Here is a 23,795-nt window from a genome sequence, read left to right on the forward strand (position 1 = left end):
GTGGGAGCCTTGAAAGGGTGCTCCTACACCAGTGAGACCCATTGGCTATCAAAGATGGGGTATATAAAACCAACATTTAATAGTTTCTACAATTCATTCTTAACAATATCTTTTAAGATAGGGTTAAGTCTCCTCTAAGGTTGTCAAGTAGGTTTGAAGTTAGGGCTGATGTAAATCTTGTGAGTGAAGAGCATAGGATCTAATCCTTTCATGTCCATGTAGTCCCAAGCAAACACACTTTGATTCTCTTGTAGGAACTGTAACATAGCTTCTTGTTGGGAGGGAGATAAGGCATTGTTTACATTCAACTCCTTGCCTAGACCAATTTCCATCTTAATAACCTTATCTACCATGAATAATTGGGCAATAGGAGAAGAATCCATCTCATTTGGTAATAATGAATGGAGAAATTGTGAAGTTTTTGAATGATTTAGTGAATTCAAAGATGGTACAATGGTTTCTATGATATGTTCAACTTGAGGACACCTTGAAGGTTTTGTTCCATATTCATTCTGAATAATATATGAAATTATTTCATCTTCTTCTGGAGTAGCTATAAATGATTCTCTTCCTATCATTGTAATGCCTCACTAAGGGATCAAAAAGAATTAACCTAAAGTTTTACTATTTTTTTCAAACATTTTTTTTAAAGAACAACACACATATCAAACACAAAGTAGTAGAAGCAATAACATACAATCATAATTAAGAAAACATCACAGATTATATTTGTTCTTAATGCCACTTGGCAATAAAATTTGAAATGCACAATCATCCATTATACATGTCATAGGGTATGAAAGGCTAAAAGAATATAAATTTAAAATATGTTACATCATCCCTTTTAGATCCATGAAAAAAAATACAATACAATAAGTAAAGATCATCCATCATAAAGATATAACCATCCATCATAATACACAAGGATAGAATGAAAGAAAAAGTAAACAAAGAACTCTAGCCATGACATCACCGAATAGATCTCAATGGTAAGAGTAAAAAGCACTACCATCTAACCACGTGGTAACCCAAAAAGGCCCACTCCCACCACAGTGAGGAGATAGTCTCAAGTCCCAAACAAGATATCAATCCAAAAATTAAAACTAATATCTAAGTTCAGGAAACCCTAAAGGTAATCCAACTCAAAGGTTCCAAGATAAATTGACATCTAGACCTAGAGGCAAACATGGACACATAGGAAACCTACTATGTAAGTGGTCAAGTGTCATTGCATGAATCAACACTAGAGTCACCCTAGTAGTCTAACTTGACCCCGACCCCCTAGTGACCCTATGCAGCACTAGTATCCTCTCAGACTAACAAGGCATACTAATGATGCATGGCCACAACCAACCATTCTCTCTACTCCCATCCTAGTTTGTACTAGAACTCAAGGCATGGGCGAGAACATACAAAGACTCTTATTAGGTCCATTTTACTCTCATTAAGTGTAGTGTTTTCACTTATTAAACAACTTACAATGGGTTACCTCGGTAGCCACTTAGGGCCTCGACCTCCATTGCAAGCCACTTCTCGACATTACATATAGATAACCTACCCTAAGCTCATAAAAGAATAAATCAAATAATCATAATATTTCACCTCAATCCTATATAAGTGATTAGAAAGAAACAAAAGATAAATCACAATAACCCATCAGTTATCTACAAGTAACTAGAAAGTATCCCAAAAATACTAATCAAAGACTCAAAATGGTTAAGTCAAATATATCATAGCATTCATCTTGCTATCCCACAAGGATACTAAAAGTAATAATCAACACTATAATCAAACTCATCATAGAGCATACCAACACATTACCATGGTTTAGTTTAAAAGATCAAAGATCAAATCAACATAATACCACAATCACAAAACTCTCAAGCCTCTGGTAGACGTCTTAAAACTAGTCAATACTCTAGTCAACCCAAAACCTAAAATATAGACAACATATAGATAATAGAGTAGTCTCATAGTTTGGTTTGATTTGAAAACATATAGTTGAGTTAATAATAAGGTTTAAGTTTTCATTCAATGTAAGTTTTTGAATACCTACGATTTATGAATTTACCCTTACTATTTGCCCCATTCTTATATTTGAATAATTGCACAATTACCCTAATTCAATTTTAAGTCCACTATTCCAAATAACTTAAGGGTAATTATTTATTAAAATAATAATTTTTTAATTTTAAATAAAATAATTACAACTTTATTAAAACCAATATTAATAACAATAATAAAATAAATTTATAACTCTGTCAAAATAATATTCATTATTAATTAATCTTACTTAAACTAATTTTAATTAAATCAATTAATTATTATGAAATTAAATAATTAAACTAATATCTTATTAATAAATAATAATTAACAAATTTATTAATAAATTCATTAATTAAAAATTAACTAAGTTTAAGTATATTTAAAAATTAATTAATAATCAAATTAGTAATTAATAAACTAACTTATTAAAAAAATATTAATTAAAATAATAATAAAAAGTTTGCGAAATTTAATAGTGTAAATCGCTTATTTTATAAAGGTCCGGCGACCTTTTTAAAAATACGACCACCCTATTGTCGTAGGGTGCCTGTAGTCATAGCAATACATGGTATTGCTACTGTCGTAGTACCCTACAATTATCAGTAGTACCACCGCTTCAAAAGCGTTGAGGGGAGGAGGTGGGTAAAACCCGCCCCTCCCTAGTTTATATTATTTTTTATATTTTTTTAATTTTTTTATGAAATTTATACATAAAGATAAAAACAATTCTCCTCCTCATTTTAATATATATATTTTTTATAAAAAGTTCTAGCATTATTCTGATAGGGAGAATATAGCCAACCAGTCAAATTTTCAATTTAAAAATTCCTTTTCAATTCTAAACCCTTCCCGGTCTAAATTCTAATTTGTAAAATTATTGAACAAGGATTCTAAGATATTTAATCTCTACATATATAGAAGAAATCAACATGCATTCTAGTAATTTACTATATTGAAATATTTTTCAGAAAGAAATTCAGATAAACAATTCACAGTCATGAAGAAGACAGGAATATAATGTAATTAACTAAGTGAATCAAAACACAAGAATCTACCTAGCTCTAATGCTAAAATCATAAACACGCAAAAGATTTGTGAGAGAAATTTCTTCTCTCAAAACCTTCTCTCTAAAAATTCCTTCTCCAAACTTTGTAGTCCCTCAAAAATAAACCCTCAATTGTTGATAAGGAGTTCTCTCCTAAATTTGGGGCACTAATTGTTCAATCACCTGAGAGGACTCCTTGCTTACAACTCTTTAACTCTTTATTATCTTTCTTTTATGTTTTCATGCACGTTTATTGCAATATAAAATATCTTTATTTATATTCACTTGACTTCTCATTTAATTAATTTATTAAATTTTAATCTCAGGAATACTTTATGCAATCTTAAAACTCTTTAATAAATTAATATCTTTTCCATTCTTTAATTTAATTTCAAAGCCTTAATTGATAAAATATTTATTAACTTAAACTTAATAATAATATTTAGCATTTATTTTAAAATGCAATAGGTTACACTCATCCTAGCAATTTAGAGAATTTGATACTCGATACCTGCAATCTGCATAAAATTCATGCATGTACAAACACATATACACTAAGCTAAATAGGCAATGATAGGAAGTGGTGCATCATGTAGATCCTGACTAGCAGGTGACTATGACTCCCTTCCTTAACCACATCATAAATGTCATACATAAAGAAAATATACATGCACACCATACATATGTAGTATGAGGTAAGTATCCATAACAAAACATGTATGATAATCCATTAACCTAATCATCATCAAATAATTGAAATCACTATAATAATCATCATGATGCGTAGGTGAAGTAAATAGTACCAAGTAGTTTCATCATAAATCAACTAAATATGAAACAATATCTGATAATCTAAAAGATAATGCTACTAATCAACAAGCATAAAACTAGCTAAAGTGTAAAATAGGGGAAAGCACTACATCCACCCCCCCCAGACTTAGGCTTACTCTTGGAGGCCTACAAGAAAAGTAAAACTAAATAACTCACTATGTAGGTCCCATTGGACCCGTTCCCCTTGTAGGAGTATATGACTCCACTGAGAACACTCTCTGGGACCTACTCATGTCTCCAACCATAGGTTCTAAAGCTGAAGGTCTCTATTCTAAGAATTTTGATTTTCCTTGAGGACAATGGAACAACTTGTGTCCATGTTGTCCACATGAGAAACACTCTTCGTCAAAATTCCTCTACGCTCTAGGAGTACTAGACTACTAAATACTACCCCCGCTAGGATAAGAATAAATACTTTACGATGGTTGGTCATACTGGTTGCACTTATTGTGCTACCCATTGTGATAGTTCTTAGAGATAGAAACACTATCACCACTCTAAGTTGGAGAATAAAATCCTACCTGCTACTGATTACCTCTAGAAGGAGGTTTCCTACTACAACCTGAGTTGTGGTTACCCTTAGACTTGATACTGTAGGTGCTCCCACAAAACTCCCATGTCCTAGGTTAACACTCTACTCTACAAAAATGGCTCGATGTACTACATCTTTAAGGGTTTTAGGTTCAAATACCTTAACACCCCCAACTAGATGGTTGTTCAAGCCTCTAATGAAATGTTGTGCCAACTATGTTGGGTTATCACTAATTCCTGAATAAGGCATGAGCTCATAGAATTTATGCTCATACTCTACTACGGTCATAGTGAACTATCTCAGGTTGTGGAATTCATCTACCCTATGCTAGTGTCATTCCTCTGGTAAGAATCTCTCATGGAAGTTCTCAAGGAATAACTCCCATGTGACATTGTTCATGCTTATGCCTAAATTATTCTCTTTGATAGTCCACCTAGTGGCTCCCAAGAATGGTAATAGAAAACCTCGCTTTGACATTATTGTCAAAATCTTGAATAGCAAAAACCCTATCAAGAGCAATAAGCCACTACTTGGCTACATAATCTGAACCCATCCCATTAAAGGGTTTGACCTTGGACCTCTAAAGGTCCTTCATCTAAGTAGATTTGATCAATCTCATGTCGATCCCTCTGAGGGCTCCTAGACCTATCTCTATGCTCATATCCTACCTGGTGTGCCCCATCCTAACCAACACCTTGAAGAGGAGGTAGGCGATCAATGATGGTCTTCATCATTTTCCTTAGGTTAGCTTCCTCTAAGTTGGCCCACTACTCTCTATGGTTCTCTTCTTGATGCTCATTGACATGCTCTTCCCTACCCTCCTAACTAAGTCCTTCATGGATAGACTCATGTACACTAATGTTTCTACCTTGTCCATGACCTCTACCATGACCTAGGCTATGACCTCTAACTCAAGATCTCACCCCAGATACTATCTTACAATAATATCCAAGATACAAGATGTTATGATAACCATAAATCCTACTATTGTAAATCATATATAAAAGACACATGTTTTGAAAAATAATAACAGATCAATTTTTAGTTTTGCCTATTTTTAGGTTTAACTATATTTCAATTTTCAAGTATGAGTGTTCAAGTTTGAAAATATACAACTAAAAATTTAAGTTCTATTTAGTTCAACTAGTTCAAATTTTAGTTTGAAATAGATATACATAATAGTTTAATTTATTTTTTAGTTCAACTAGTTAACAACCAATGGCATTCCAATATGCCTAGAGCTCCCAATGTAGAACTTGGGCTTTGATACCAAATGTAACACCCCAAAAAGGGATCCAAAAGAATTAACCTAAATTTTTACTAAGTTTACCAAACATTTTTTTTCTAAAGTTAAAGATAATAACTTAACAACAACAGTTATAACATAGTGGAAGCAATTAACATTCACATAAACACATACCATAAAATAGATTACAATTCTTAACGGTCCCATGAAGTTGAAGCACATTTAAGTTTAATTAATTATAAATTTAATACATAATAAATCCACATCAAATAATAATATACCAGTATGAATCCATTTAAATAATATATAATTATATATGATGCCACTTGGTAATAAGCAGAATGCACAATCATCCACTGTATAGGTCACAGGGTATAAAAGGCTGAAATAATATACATCATGAAATAAATTATATCATCTCTTAAGATCTTATGAAATCAAATACAATACAATAGTACAACCATCTATCATAGAAATACAAGAACATATAGAAAGGAACATCTACACAAACACATCCAGCAGCGGCATCTAACAGTCAAATCTTAATGATATAAGAAAAATCAATACCACCCGACCTCGCAGAACCTAAATGGCCCACTCCCACCATACTGAGGATATAGTCTCAAGTCCCAAATCGGAGAACAAACTTAAAATTCAAAAACCAACATCTAGGTTCAAGAAATCACCTGAAAGCAAACTATCTCAAAGGGTACCAAGACACAAGTATCAACTAATCCCAGAGATAACACAGACACATGGAAAATCTACTATGCAAGTGGGCAAGCATCATCATATGAATCATTTCTAGAGTTACCTTGGCAATCTAACTTGACCCTAGCCCCCTAATGACTCTATGGGACACTAGTATCCTTTCATACTAACAAGGCATACTAATGATGCATGGTCACAACCAAGCATCCTCTCTACTCCCATCCTAGTTTTTACTAGCACTCAAGGCATGGGAAAGGAAATAAAAATACTCTTATTAGGTTCATTTTATTCCCATTTAGTGTAATGTTTTCACTTATTAAACAACTTACAATGGATTACCCTGGTAGCCACTTTGGGCCTCGACCTCTATTGCAAGCCACTTCCTGACATGACATATAGATAACTTACTCTAAGCTTAGTAAAATCAAAAAATCATAAAAGACCACATACCATAAATCAGCTCTTAAACAAGAAACTAACAAGTATTGAAAAAAAACACTAATCATAATTATATATTCCACCAATACGATCATCCTAATAGGACTGATCGCAAAATCAAGTATACATAAACCAATTCATGTCATAACATGACATCACCAAGAACAAATTATAAAAATACCTTAGTCTTATAAAAATGACTAAAAAGGAATCTAAATACAACTGATTAAAGACTCAAAGGTTATATTAGATAGGTCACACCATTCACCTAAATTTCACACAAGAACATTGAAAAGAAATAAAAATCAATGCATCAAAACATCTCATAGAGCATACTAGACACATTACTATTGTTGAGTATAAAATATTAAGGTCAAAACATCATCATGAAATCACAAAATAGAACTCCTGAGCCTCTAAGATTAGTTGATACTTGTGTCTAAGTACCCTTTGAGATAGTTTTCTTTCAGGTGATTCCTTGAACCTAGATATTAGTTTTTGATTTTTGAGTTTGTTATCCTATTTGGGACTTGAGACTATCTCCTTAGTATGGTGGGAGTGGGCCATTTAGTTTCCATGAGGTTGGATGGTAGTGCCTTTTCTTATACCATTGAGATCTGACCGTTGGATGCCACTGATGGATGTGTTTGTGCAGATGTTCCTTTCTATCTATTCTTGTATTTCTATGATGGATGGTTGTACTATTGTATTGTATTTGATTTCATAAGATCTTTAGCAATGATGTAATTTATTTCATGATGTTTATTATTTAAGCCTTTCATACCCTATGACTTGTACAGTGGATGATTGTGCATTTTATATATTTCCAAGTGGCATCATATATAATTGTATATTATTTAAATGGATTCATACTAGTATATTATTATTTGATGTGGATTTATTATATATTAGATATATTATTAATCAAACTTAAATGTGGTTCAATGTCATGGGACCCTTAAGAATTTTAATATATTTTATGGTATGTGTTTATGTGAATGTTAATTACTTCCACTATGTTATAACTGTGTTGTTAAGTTATTATCTTTAAACTTTAAAAAAAAATGTTTGGTAAACTTAGTAAAACTTTAGGTTAATTCTTTTGGATCCCTTGGTGGGGCATTACATTTGGTATCAGATCCCAAGTTCTACATTGGGAGCTCTGGGCATATTGGAATGCCATTGGTTTGTTGAACTAAAATGAATTTAAATGATTATATATATATATATATATATATATATATATCTTTCAAATTGAAACTTGAACTAGTTGAACTGAACATAACTTAAACTTGTAATTATTTAATTTCAAACTTGAACACTTATACTTCAAAACTAAAATATACTTAAACCTAAAAATAGGAAAAACTAAAAATTGAACTATTACTATTTTCAAAACATGTTTCTTTTATATATGCTTTATAGTAGTAGGATTTATGGTTATTATAGCATCTTGTATCTTGGATATTATTGTAGGATGGTATCTAGGATGAGATCTTCAGTTAGAGGTCATGGATGAGGTAGAAACATCAACGTACATGAGTCTATCCATGAAGGACTTAATGAGGAGAGTAGGGAAGAGCATGTCAGTGAGCATCAAGAAGAGAACCATAGATAATAGTAGGCCAACTCAAAAGAAGTTGACCTAAGGAAAATGATGAAGACCATCATTGATTACCTACCTCCTCTTTAGGGTGTTAGTCATGATGGGGTACACCAGGAAAGATATGAGTACAGACCTAGGTAGGAGCCCTCAGAGTGATCAATAGAAATCAATTTTATCTACTTAGATGAAGGACCTTCAAAGGTCTAAGGTCAAACTCTTTAATGGGATGAGTTTAGGTTATGTAGCCAAGTAGTGGCTTATTTCTCTTGACAAGGGTTTTGCTATTCAAAACTTTGACAGTAATGTCAAAGTGAGTCTTGCTATTACCAAGCTAGAACTCTTTGGAGCCACTTGGTGGACTTCTATGAGAGATTCCTACCAGAGGAAGGGCACCAGCATAGAATAGATGAATTCCACAACTTGAAATAGTTCACTATGACCATAGTAGAGTATGAGCACAAATTCTATGAGCTCATGCCTTATTCAGGAATTAGTGATAACCTAGGACATTTGGCACAACATTTCATTAAAGGCTTGAACAACCATCTAGTTGGGGGTGTTAAAGCATTTGAACCTAAAACTCTCAAAGATGCAGTACATCAAGCCATTCTTGTAGAGTAGAGTGTTAACCTAGGACATGGGGGTTTTGTGGGTGCATCTACAATATTAGGATCTAAGGGTAACCACAACTGAGGTGGTAGTAGGAAACCTCCTTCTAGAGGTAATTAGTAGCAAGGAGGATCTTATCCTGGGGAATTTCAATGGAGATTATTTCTCTTGTGGACAACATGGACACAAGTCATCCTATTGCCGTCAAGGGAAATCACAATTCTCAAATTAGAACCCTTCAACTTCAAAACCTACAGTTGGAGACACAGGTAAGTCCCAAAAAGTGTTCTCAGTGGAGTCATATCCTCCTACAAGGGGAAAGGGTCCAATGGGACCCACACAATGAGTTATTTAGTTTTACTTTTCTTGTAGGCTTTCAAGAGTAAGCCTAAGTCTAGGGGGGTGGATGTAGTGTCTGCGCCTAGTTTACATTTTATTATTATTGCCAAACTCTTTTAGGCTAGTTTTATGCTTAATGATTAGTAGCATTATCTTTTAGACTATCAGATATTATTTCATATTCAGTTGATTTCTGATGAGGCTACTTGGTACTATTTACTTCATGTATGCATGATGATGATTATTACAATGATTTTAGTTATCTGATGATGATTAGTTAGATGGATTATCATACATTTTTTCTTATGGAGACTTACCCCATGCTACATGTGTATGGTGTGCATGTATATTTTCTTTATCTATGATGTTTCTGATGTGGTTAAAGAAGGGAGTCATAGTCCCCTACTAGTCAAGATCTACACGATGCACCAATTCCTTCCATTACATGTTTAGCTTAGTAAATATGTGTTCGTACATGCATGAATTTTATGCAGATTTTAGGTACTAGGTATTGACTTCCCTGAATTGCCAGGATGAGCATACTCTATTGCATTATCTCAATGATAAGAGAGGGGAGATAAATTCTTGAGTCCAAATCCTAACCTTTAAAATCATTTGTCCTAAAAAATTAGGACAAGTATCTAAGTTGATTACCTTCTGAATGTGTCGTATGATGTAAATTCATGATTATAACCCTTTAGTTTGATCTTGTATATGTTTTTTTGTATGATGAGTTTTCATATTTCATCCTATACGTCTTTGGTGATTTTTCTATTAATTAAGTTTAATTAAAATATTAAATTAATGATTTAATTTAATGGAAAATTATTATGATATTTTTAATATTTAATTATATTTAATTAATTGGGAAGTTAATTAAATATAAAGAATTAAATATAAAGATAAAATTATAAGTTTAATTTTGGAGCATAATAATATTTATTTAATTTAATAATAATATATTTAGGAGATCATTTTAAAATAAATGTTAAATATTATTGTTACTTAAGTTAGTAAATATTTTATCAATTAACACTTCAAAAATAAATTAAAGAATGGAAAAGATATTAATTTATTAAATAATTTTAAGATTGCATGGAGTATGCATGAGATTAAAATTTAATAAATTAATTAAATGAGAAGTCAAGTGAATTTAAATAAATATTTGTATATTTCAATAAATGTGCATGAAAACATAAAAGAAAGATAATAAAGAGTTAAAGAGTTCTAAGCAAGGAGTCCTCTCAGGTGACTGCACAATTAGTGCCTAAAATTTAGGACAGAACTCCTTCTTAACAATTGATGGTTCATTTTTGAGGGACCGCGAAGTTTGGAGAAGGAATTTTCAAAGAGAAAATTTTGAGAGAAGAAATTTCTCTCACAGATTTTTTGGGTGTTTGTGATTTTAGCACCAGAACTAGGTAGACTCTTGTGTTTTGATTCACCTAGTTAATTATGTTATATTTTTGAATTGTTAATGATTGTGAATTGTTTATCTAAATTTATTTGTGACGAATATTTCAATATTATAAATTATTGGAATGCATGATGATTTCTTCTACATACGTAAAGATTAAAATATCTTAGAATCCTCATTTAGTAATTTTACAAAATTCAAATATTTATCACAAAGAAATTTAGATAAACAATTCATAGTCACGAAGAAGACAAGAATATAACATAATTAACTGGGTGAATCAAAACACAAGAATCTACCTGGATCTGATGCTAAAATCATAAACACCCAAAATATTTGTGAGAGAAATTTCTTCTCTCAAAACCTTCTCTCTAAAAATTCCTTCTCCAAACTTTGCGGTCCCTCCAAAATGAACCCTCAATTGTTGATAAGGAGTTCTCTCCTAAATTCAAGAAATTAATTGTGCAATCACCAAAGAGGACTCCTTGCTTACAACTCTTTAACTCTTTATTATCTTCTTTTTTATGTTTTCATGCACATTTATTGCAAAATAAAATATCTTTATTTAAATTCACTTGACTTCTCATTTAATTAATTTATTAAACTTTAATCTCATGCTTACTTTATGCAATCTTAAAACTCTTTAATAAATTAATATCTTCTCCATTCTTCAATTTATTTTCAAAGTGTTAATTGATAAAATATTCATTAACTTAAGTAATAATAATATTTAGCATTTATTTTAAAATGATCTCCTAAATATATTATTATTAAATTAAATAAATATTATTGCTCTCTAAAATTAAACTTATAATTTTATCTTTAAATTTAATTCTCTTTATTTAATTAACTTCTCAATTAATTAAGTATAATTAAATATTAAAATACCATTAATTTTTTCCATTAAAGTAAATCATTAATTTAATCTTTTAATTAGACTTAATTAATAGAAAAATTAGCAAACACCTATAGAACGAAACATGAAAACCCATCACAGAAAAAACACGTACAAGATCAAACTAAAGGGTTATAATCATGAATTTATGTCATATGACACATTTGGAAGGAATCAACTTAAATACTTGTCCTAATTTCTTAGGACAAACGAGTTTAAAGGTTAGGATTTGAACTCAAGAATTTATCTCCCCTCTCTTACCATTGAGATAATGTGATAAGGTATGTTCATCCTATCAATTCAAGGAAGTCAATACCTAGTACTTGCAATTTGTATAAAATTCACGCATATACAAACACATATATACTAAGCTAAACAAGCAATGGAAGAAAGTGGTGCATCGTGTAGATCTCAACTAGTAGGTGACTACAACTCCCTTCCTTAACCACATCAAAAACATCATGCATAAAGAAAATATACACGCACACCAAACACATGTAGTATGGGGTAAGTATCCATAAGAAAATGTGTATGATAATCCATCTAACTAATCATCATCAAATAACTAAAAACACTGTAATAATCATCATCATGCATACATGAAGTAAATAGTACCAAGTAGTCTCATCATAAATCAACTAAATATGAAACAATATCTAATAATCTTAAAGACAATGGTACTAATCATCAAGCATAAAATTGGCCTAAAAGAGTTTAGCAATAATAATAAAATGTAAAATTGGGGCAAACATTACAATCATCATCAATAGATGGATGGAATTGGCTTCTAGATCATCATCATCCAAGTCTAGCTAGATTAATTGGTCATCTAGTAATAATGGTTGAGTAGGGGAGTATAAAGTTAGGTTCTTGGTATGAACACCATTTAATATTGTCATTTTCCTAGATCAGCAAGCTATATAAGCATCTGCAATGGCTAACCATGGTCTCCCTAAGATTAAAGGATATCCTCCCATAGTAGCCTTTGGGGAGAGAATGACAAAAACAACAAGATATTCCTAGAAATTTATGGTGACTATAACATCTTCTATCATCCCATCTACTTTAATGGTAGAGCTATCAACAAGTTGAAGGATGGTGGGGGTCTCTTTGATGCCAATAATATGCAACCAAGATAGTACCTCCTTTTTCATGACATTAATAGATGCTCCTAGGTCAACCAAAGCATTTTGAACTTGGATCCCGTGAATAGTGATTGTAACTACAAGACACCCAAGGTCAGAGTATTTGGGTACAATTAATTTTTGTATCATTAAGTTAGACAACTATCCTAAGACATGAATGGTTTTTGGATCTTTTTTCTTCCTTCCTGGCTTCTTAAGGCATGCTTCCTTCATAGATTTAGTATAAGTAGGTACTTCCTTAATAGCATCCAACAATAGTATTTTTATTGTCATCTATTTTAGTCAATTAAGCAAATCAATGACTACATGGTTCTCCATGGGTTGGACTTGTTCTATCAACCTATGGGGAAATGGAGGTTCTTTGGCTACAAGAGAGGTATGCTGATTTGAATCATCTATATACTCAATTAGAGGATCCTCAACTTTAGTTATTTTAGGTTTTTTGGGTGCAAGAAGAGTGGTGCTTAAACTTAAGTGAATATCATTCAATGAGATGGCATAGCTTTGTTATTGATCCTACTATTTAGTATTGTTAAAATTAGGGTTAGGTTGAACTAGTAGTTGGATCTACTTGGAAGGAGTATGAGTAGCTATAGGAAGAGACATTAGAGCTTGTTATTGAGATGGTAGAAATAGGTTTGGTTGACTACATTGGGTACTCCAATTTTGAGGTTACTAGCAATCCTGTTGAGGTTGTTGCCAACCCTGTTGAGGTTGTTGCCAACTATGATTTCCACTAAAACTAGTATTCTGAATTTTTTTACATTATTTGTTATTATTATAACTTTGAAGAGAATCTTTTGGCATACCTTTTCTTTGAGCCCATGGCCTTCCTTGAGTGAGATAAAGTACCTCTCCATTTTTGTCAATGGCTTTGAACTCGGTTGGCATTGGTTGTGTCTCCACACTTGCAACAAAATTACATCTACAGTTCTTTTTCTTTTCTCTACAGTATGGACAATATTCAATCAACATAGCATCATCTTCATCTTTCTTTCTTTGGGCTTGCATAGTGTCCAGCTGAGTGGCTACATCACTAATGATGTCTTGATTGAAGTTTGATAGTAAATTAGATAACTCCATCTTGGATGCTCCTGAGTTATCATTGGAATTATTTAGTAGATCTCTAATTCCCCTACTTTTTTCATAGTAGCTATGGAGTAATTTAGACATATACTCTATATATTAGTCCAATTCTTTTGAGTGATATCCCCTCTTGCCATAAGGTCTAGAGCTTCAATGCTTCCTTTATTTACACCTCTTAGAAAAAAAGATTTTTCTTTGACTCCTCATTCAATTGATGTTGTGTGTTATGTTGTAGGTTGAATATGAACTGGAAAACATAATCTTTCAAGGTTTCGTCATCCTTTTGGTACATTTTGAAAATGTAATCCCCTTTTAAATCTCAATCCCTATAGTAACCCTTATACTTTGTGAGAAACAAATTCCTCATTGTACACCAATCTACTACAGCATTGGCACCCAACCCCATGAACCATCTCAGAGCAGCTTCTTTGAGGGTAGACGAAAACAACTTCATTTTGTGGGCATTAGTTGTATAGTCATAACTTCTACATAGTATGTCAAATTTAAAGAGAAAGGTTTTAGGGTCTTTAGTGATCAAGCCATAAAACCTGGGGAGTGCAACAATAGATATATTTTTCAAATTTTGGTTACCTTGCTAAGGAGGGATAGAAAAAAGAAATTTTGGTTGAGGCTAAGCCATTCCTAGAGGGGGTACTATTAGTGGTGCTTGATAGATGACAAGATCAAGTGGATTATCTTGGTATTCAAGTTCAGCAAAGAGATCATTCAAATGCAAGGATTCATCAAAGGATGATGGTATTCATTCTTGAGTAGTAGCAAATGGATTTTCAAAAGGTTATTCTTCATTATCATTGTGAGGTTCTTGAGGTTCAAGATTAAAAATGTCTTCCTAAATATTACAGGGAAGAAATCTCCCAAAGGGGTCTCTTCTTCTATGCATTCAAAATAATGCAAAATCTAATATAACATGACTTAAGGGTTGAATTAGATTGACATCTTCCTTAGCAACAACACCAAAAATGGTCAGTTGGCTAAATACCTTAGTAACAAAGAATTGGACATCCTTCTAAATTAACTCTATGATTAGACAAAATCATGTATTTTCCTAAGAATAACATACTAACTTCATTTTATTTTGTCAACCTGGGAGCATAAGCTTGAGAGGGTGACTGCAAAGTATATGCTTTGATTCCTCTTTAAGTCATTATAACTAAAATAGGAAAGAAACGCTAAAGGAAACTAGGCTAGGAATTGAAACAACATTTTGTCTTAAAGCTTAGAGTAATGCTACAAACAATAACTCTACTTATGCACCTATGCTGCAAGAACAATTCAATGATTTTGTTATCAATGGTTGCAAGGCTAGTAGAAGTCTACTTTGCAAATAAATAAACAAAGAAATAAAATCTATTATAACAAAGTAGTTCACTCACCAAGTGGGCCCCTTTGAATGAGTGAACAAAAAAATGATCAAGTCTAAAGGTGGAAGCTTGAACTTTGCATTCTATTCATTCATAGTAAGAGATTACATCTAAAAAAAAGATTACACATTGCTGAATAGAACAATCTATTCTATCTTCCTACCAGTCAAAACTAGGAAAAATCCCATTTCAAAGCTACAATGAGAATTATTTAAAGGAAAGCTACAAAAATTTCCTACTTCTATGATCACTCCATCAATTAGGATCAATTATAGATCATAAAGTTCACAATAGAAATATCATTAACTATGTTTTAACTCCTCCAAGAATATAGTAGATTGAGGAAGCTATATTTGTGTGCTACCATAACAGAAATCACACCATATTATGCTTGTTGCAGTGATTCATCAATTTGGTAGGCTTTGACTTAGTATTGAAATGCTAACTTGGATATGCATGGAAGACACCTTTAAAACATTAAATGCAACAAATTCTAAATACATGTATATTCATTTTATCATCAATGTTAGAAAAGGTATAATGTTCAAATTGTTACTCTTTGCAAATCCTATGACTACAAGAAGGAACCTACCCAAACATAGCATAGATGAGTAAATATTTACCAACATGTAATATTTCTTCATTAAACCATAAGATTCCATAGATTGAAGCAAACACAACATATCTGAACAATCTAGACTTCAATCTTCATGTCTTAACATATAAATAATATATTTATAAAGGCATAAGTTCTTTTGCTTAAACCATAGAGTCATAAAATGTTTCTTGCAAGATACTTGTTTAAAAACAAGATAATAGTTTCTCAAAATAATGGCCTTTTAAAGGCTCATCACCTTGTCAAAGGTTTGTTGGTAAATTAAAATTTTCTAGGAACACCCCATTAATGCCAGTGGAGGTTCATGTACCTTTCAGCAATGAGGAATTGATTTTATAAGAGAGATAGAAAATAAATCAAGTAATGGATATTCCTAGATCCTTTTAGCTACTAATTATTTCATAAAATAGGTAGAGGCTATCCTAACTAGAAGAGAAACTAGTAAAGTTGTGATTGATTTTTTGTTGAACAACATAATTACAATGTACAGATGCCTAGAGAGAATTGTGATAGACAATGCAATGTGTTTCAAATATGATGAGTTTATACAATTCTATTATAATAATTCTATTACTAGGTCTACTTCTTCCCCTTATCATCCCCAAGGAAATGGGAAGGCATAATCCATAAATAAGATATTGCTGACAATAATCAAAAGGATTTTGGATGAGAATAAGAAGGCATAGGACTCAAAATTACCTCTAGTAGTTTGGGGAGCTAGGGTGATAGTCAATAAATCTATTGGATGATATGCCAAATTGCCTCAAAATAATCTGATGAGCTTATACAAATTTATCCAAAAGTATGATGAAGATATAGTGGATGATATGCAAGAGAGAATTGATGAAGTCACATGATTAGGTGAGTATAGAAAAGAAGCATTAATAAGGAATTCTAAGTTGTAACTATAAGTAAAACATATGTTTGATAAAAAGAAAATAGAGAGAAAGTTTAAGTTTGAAGACCTTGTGCAAATGTGGAATGCAAGAATAGAGGATAAGTGGAAGCATGGAAAGTTTGATCCCATATGGCTTGGCTCTTACCTAATAGATTTTGGGTGGGGAGAAAATTCATACATATTGAAAGAACTTATTGAAGACATTCTTGAACTATCAGTTCATGGACAATTCTTGAAGAGGTATTTTTCTTGAAAAAATACTTTTCCTTACATAAACAATAGTAAGGTGTTGTGTGTAGTGTTTTTCCTTGTATATAGGTGTACTTCTTTCTTGTTGTATGAGTGTTTCTCTCTATTAATGTGTCATGTATGTGGTTTTCTATAACTAGAAATTATAGATCTTTGCATGGATGTAGGTTATCCATCATCTTGAGATAGAGCCACTGCTAGCCTATTTTTGGAATAGGATGGTTAAAAATTCAAGGCATGCTTGTTGAGCTTAGGAATTATTTTAAGGGAGGGTTTTTGAACCCCTATTTTATCCTTGTATGCCTTTCTCCTTTATTGTTTCCTTTTTTGTGGTTTTATTAATCCTTAGGTTAATCCTTTATGTTTGCAATTTTATGGTCAAAGTTGGTTACTATTACTTTAAGTTATGATCTTGTGATTCCTTTCTAAGCACCATATCTCTAGTTTAATAATTCTTAACTATCTTTTGGTTGTGATCATGTAGTGTGGTCTTCTAAAAGGATACATGCAATATCTCCATACACTAGTAAATTTTTACCTATTTTTTAATGAAACATGGTGAACATTTAACCATTTTCGTCGAATTTGCAACCAAGTGGTGCATCGCAAATTTTCTCATTAAAATTTTGATGAAACCTTGAAATGGTTGAAATGAACTACATTTGGTATGACCATTATTGGTGGCCATTGGTCAAAATTTTAACCAATCTTGGTCAAAATTCCATTCAAGATTGGTCACAATTTCAACCAAGTTTGGTCGAAAATGCCACAATAAAATTTATTAAAAAATAATAATTTAATAAAAAAAATTAAAATAATATTTAATCAAAAATTCAACTAGTTGGCATCCTTGATTGACCAGGATGCCAAACCCACAATGAAATCCTTATCAATGACTTGGTCAAAAATTTGACCAAGTCATACCAGCATTGGTTGAATTTTAGATCAACCTACTTTGTTTGAAAAAAAAATTTGAAGATGATTCTAGAAAAAGTGAGATTTATCTTTGATATGGAGCCCCCTATGGATGCCACTAGACTTAACTCTTTCTTGGACATAGTGGGCATTTCCAAAAGTTCATTAAGAACTTTGCATAAAAATCCTATTGGTTGGATACATTGACTTGAAATAGCAAGCCATACACATGGGAGATTGCACAAGGAGAGGCCTTCAAGGAGCTCAAACAAGACTGCTGTGTACACCCATTTTGGCATATCTAAATTGGGACAAGGATTTCTATGTTCATGTGGATGCCTCTAACATAGAAATCCTTGTGTCAATTCAAATATGTCAGAATGGGCATACACACTAGCCTTGTTTGAGCTCCTCAAAGGCCTTTACTTGTGCAATCTCCCATGCATATGGATTGCCATTTCAAGTCAACTTATCCAACCTATTGGATTTTTTATGCAAAGTTCTTAATGAACTTCTGGAAGCAACCAATGTGTCCATGAAAGAGTTAAGTACAGTGACATCCATATGGGGCTCCATATCAAGGACAAATCTCACTTTTTATGGAATTGTCTTCAATCCAATAATATTACAAAAAATGATTTTCTCACTTGGGAAATTATTATGCCAACTCTAGTTTTAGATGGTTAAACCAAATTCACAATATTGTAGGAGTTATTTAGTTTTCAATGGTCATATGTTTCTTTTCTTTTCATATATTTTGTATTTGTTCTACACATACTTGCATTATATCTGGTTGAGTATATCTACTTTAGATGTGTAGTAGAGCAATTGATTTTTGGATGAGTATGGAAGACGTATAGGCTTATACTTGACCATATAAATCCATCACTTGCTAGAAGGCCTTTCTAGTAGGACATGGAGTTTAAGAAGCAAGTTGTTCATACTTCAACTATTTGAATGTAGTTGCAACATATTAATGGATGGAATTGAATAAAGTATTGTATGTTTGGAATGGTCCAATTCAATGTTGATCATTTTGATAGGAATTTATGGAGTTTGGTAATTGAATCAAATATATCATTCTAAATCAAAAGTTGACCTTTTCCTCACCATTTCACTATGTAAGCATTTTTATTGCATTCTAACATTATTTTAGTCATAAGGAGTTTAAATGTCAAAAGTTATCTCTCTCATATTTAGTTTTCATAACAACTATCTGTATTAATGTCTACCTAGATATTTGAATATTATGGATCATCTATATGCATTCAAAAGTAAAAAACAATTGCATTTGCATTATGGTTCTTTATATAGACATCTTAGTAACAATTTGAGAGCATTTTAAAAACATTTGACATCATTTCAAGCAATCATTAATAGACTAAAACATTGAAACAACATGTATAAAGGTTGTTTGCAATGTATTTAATATAGTTCCATGAGTCTCTAATTTTGAGGCTGAATTTGGCAAGGGATCTTTCAGTGGTATAAGTGCATGAGCTTGCCAACCTATAGGCTAAAGAGAACCTATAATACTTCCCCATCACATGGGGATTCATTGTCCTCCAAATCAATATGTAGATCACTTCTAGAATTTCCCTATTAAGAGAAAGTAAAATGATATTTCAATCAAGATAGAATAATCTTGATCAATATTTAATTTCAAACATCAAAAGCAAAAAATCTTTGAGCTTTCCAACAAGATACAACTATAGGATAATAAACAAAAAACTACATCCATTTTCAGAAGATTATATTTTCTCAATACACTTGGAACAATATTAAGGATTCACAACATTTAAGCACATTTCTATGATCTCCAAAGTAAGAGGAGAAATACCATGCAAGTTAAAAAAGCAAGTTTAAACTTACCATGAGGGAAAGAAGTCTCGTTAGAATGCTACACCCATGTGTTCATAGTAAACAATAATAAGTTAATCACAATATTGGAAAAGAAATGAATTGTACTTGATTCCCCATATTAGACACGTACAAAATTCATTTGAACATAAACATTTAATAATATTGAATTAAAATTAATATATATCTTGAGACAAACCACATGGGATTCCATAGTTCTAGATGAACTGGACAATACACAAGTAAAGACAATAATAAAATTTCCAAATAAATTAGTAACATTCTAGAAAGCATAAGAATAAGAAAATTTTGTAACAAATCAGATCATGCAAAAAACTATTATAAAAACTTACAATCACTCATAGACATGCATATCCTCCTTTGATTTACAAAGTGCCCACTTGTTGTAATCATGTTGCAAGGGAGGAGAACAAAAACATTGTAATTAATGCATCAATTTATTGTGAATTCAAAAAACTTTAAAAAAGGAATCAACTTTTATTAAATAATATTCATCAACAACTAAATTTCATGTACAAGGATGTCACATTTCAATAAGAAAAGATAAGAAAGACACCTAATGCCTGGAGGCTTATATGGTTACTTAGGTGGAAATTTAAGTTTGCCATATTATACTCCTCATGATCAAATTAAAAGTGGACCATGTATGTTGTAAGGAATATGATAAATATTAAGTATCTTTGCTAAATAATGTTCAATATTTGGGGCAATCAATGTCTACAATTAGGCCAAGCAATAGGAGAGTATAAGCCATCTAAAAAAAACCCACAAAAATAGTGCATAAACAATCTATAGGTGCATGTGCTTGGGCAAACACTGATTGCAATACACAAATAGAGAAATTTGAGAAGAAAAAAACTGATGTGTCAATCCCACATTGTATTCTCAAAACCACATTAGACATATATTAGTAAACCAACCTAGAAAATTACACCATCATATCTATGTTTTAGTTCAATAGGATATTAATTGCATCATTTAGCCATACACACAACATGATACACTCATTTAGTTGCATGCATGGAACATATTTCCATATCAAGGAGAAAATATGAAAATGAAGTATTCATAAAAAAATAATGAAAGAATGAATCATCTTTTACTCACCATTATAGATAAGGGAGTGACAAACATGGCTACTAGAAAAACCACCCCAATGATCCCAAAAAATAATTCTCGTCCTGTACCATGAAAAGCCAAAAATAGAAATTGCAACAATTGCAACAAAAAAAACCACAACTCTAATGAACAACCTCAAAATTTTCATTTTCCACATCCAAACAAAACACAAACATATCATTAACATGATTAGATTTGTAAACTCTATTAGTAAATATCAAATTGTTTTTGAATTCAGTTGTGCTTATTTTTAATATTAATATTTTGAATCACATTCCATGATCCATCATAAAGAAGAGAGAGTGTGAGAATAGAAATAGAAAAAGTTCTATCATTTCTTATTTCCTCTCACTTTTATCTCATACGAGAATTTTAATAGAGAAATTCAAAACACCACCAATGTTTATGTTTCCTATTTATGTTTCTTGTTTGTAAATTTTTTTTATCATATCCACCAATGTTTAGGAGTTAATCATAATAAACTAGCTTCTTGATATATGCCGATGTACAGAAAGATTCATGCAAAAGTAACCACAAGCCCCAATCTAATATTATTGCAATTTGGACAAGGAATCAATTACCCAGCACACATGAATGCCCAAGAATTACTAAACACTCTTTTATAGATACATACATAATTTTACAACCATTCTACATATAATGACATAGAAGTGATGTTCAATATTCCACTGCTTCATATATTATATTACCCACAAGATCCTTTCTCCTCTAAAAAAATCATTTTGCAACCTTAAAAAGAGATATCATATCCTAACTAAAATACCGAACCAATTATAAAATTGATCTGCACAAACCAAAATAATGTTTTTTATGGTCTAGTGAAATTACTCTTGAGAACTATCTACCAACCAATATATACTCCCCTCAAATAAGAGTGCAAATTGAGAACTGTACAAATTTCATGATAGGGGAGAAGTAATTTGGACCAATAAAAAGGATAGAACATATTGGAATAGAGATCAATCCAACATGGGAGTTTTACAATGCATTCTCAATTTAAGGGTCACCAGTATCCTTGATAATTATTCCATTTATAGTATAAAACCAAGCATTTTGACAATTTTGTGCATATGAGAGACATGTTATTACATTTGTTCTTAGGCCTTTTGTTAATACAATAATAGTTATGCACTCTTTATTTGATATGCTTACATTTAACTAGGATTTTGAAGGCATGGTTATGTTTACTATATACAAACACACTTTACTTTTCTTTGAACTCATTAACATATCTCAAATTTGCTTACTTTTGCAAGTTTTTGAAAGTAGATAAATCAAAAATTTTCTAGACCTTTTCAGACAGGACTTTAGAAAACTCAACAAGAACACCATACAGTTATTAAAAAGCTTATACTATTCAAATGCTTGCATAGAAAAATGTCATGAATATTGAAACACATTGTCAAGAACATGTTACCCAATTTGGGCTTTTTCTCTCTATTTATACTACAAGAAACAATCACCTTACCATTTTTGTATTTATGACATAGATATAGTACATTTGGTACATATGACTCCTAATTATGCTATGTAAATGAAACTTTTTCTTGTGCTCTACAACATGATTGATGTCACTTGTTTCTAATTTTTAAATGAATTGTCAATATATGGAAACAATAGGTAAGGAGATCAAAATTTTATATTGCTCAATATACTAGCTAGTATGATTACATGCATTGTTCCATTATTTAGATAATGTTTTTTACTAGAACAAATATTTACTACATCCTTTCACATAACATGTTCAAGAATTAAAGTATCTATTTTGCTATTTTTTTAGATTTTTTATTTTTGATATTGTTGCAGTGTAATAGATTTCTTTTGTACATAGTATACTTTTTCATTTAGACTTTTTTTTGTGGGAATGGGGGTAGTGGTATAGTGATAACTTTCTTGCTTGAAAGTAATGTGATGTTGGGTTCATCTTTAAGCAGAGCATATTAGGCATATTGATAGAATAACCAAACTAATTTCAGTGCTAGGCACTCACTTCAATATTTATTTGGTTTAGTATAACATCATGGGCAGACCAAAACAACAACTAGGCTAATTATGCAGGACCTGGTGGATGGAATGGTAAGAACACAGTGTTTAAAAAGCTTAGATTTCTAACTTACGTTGCTGTAATTTGCTACAAATGTCAAGAATTTTATTTAGGTTGGAATTTAAGTTGTTATTTACCATGGCATTGTTCCCTTAAGTTGTTGTTTATGTTTCCTATTTGTAAATTTTTTTAATCATATCCACCAATGTTCTTTATCATCAATACTATCATTTGATCATGTACTTGAAACATTTATAATGGGTCAAACTTCATTGAGATGAAAGCATGAGTAATAATTATTGGTTATCTATTTTGTTTCTCTTACCACCAAACTATATACTATACCATCAGATCTAGATATGTTAGAGGTTGGAAATGGTAATATGACAAAAGAGGAGCATCGCTCACATTTCAATATCTGGGCTCTTATGAAGGTAAATATCATGTTGTATCTTAGAAAACCCAATTTTTTGTACTTTCCTTTGCTAGTTATTAAAAGCTATTCACTAAAGAAAAATGTTCATGGTTGCTTGCTTTTGTAAAGGATTTGAGGATTCTAACTTAGAATCAGCCTTTTTCTGTCCAATACAAATTGTATTCAATTCCAATTTCTTGTGACATGAAATAGCTAGAAGATCCATTCATTTAAACTTATTTTTGTTTCTTGGTTTAGGCACGACTCTTGATTGGTTGTGATGTTAGATCTTTGAATAATATGATCTTA

Source organism: Cupressus sempervirens, chromosome 1 (genome assembly GCF_028749045.1).
Source record: "Cupressus sempervirens isolate cs-2001-9-10 chromosome 1, ASM2874904v1, whole genome shotgun sequence".
Lineage (NCBI taxonomy): Eukaryota > Viridiplantae > Streptophyta > Pinopsida > Cupressales > Cupressaceae > Cupressus > Cupressus sempervirens.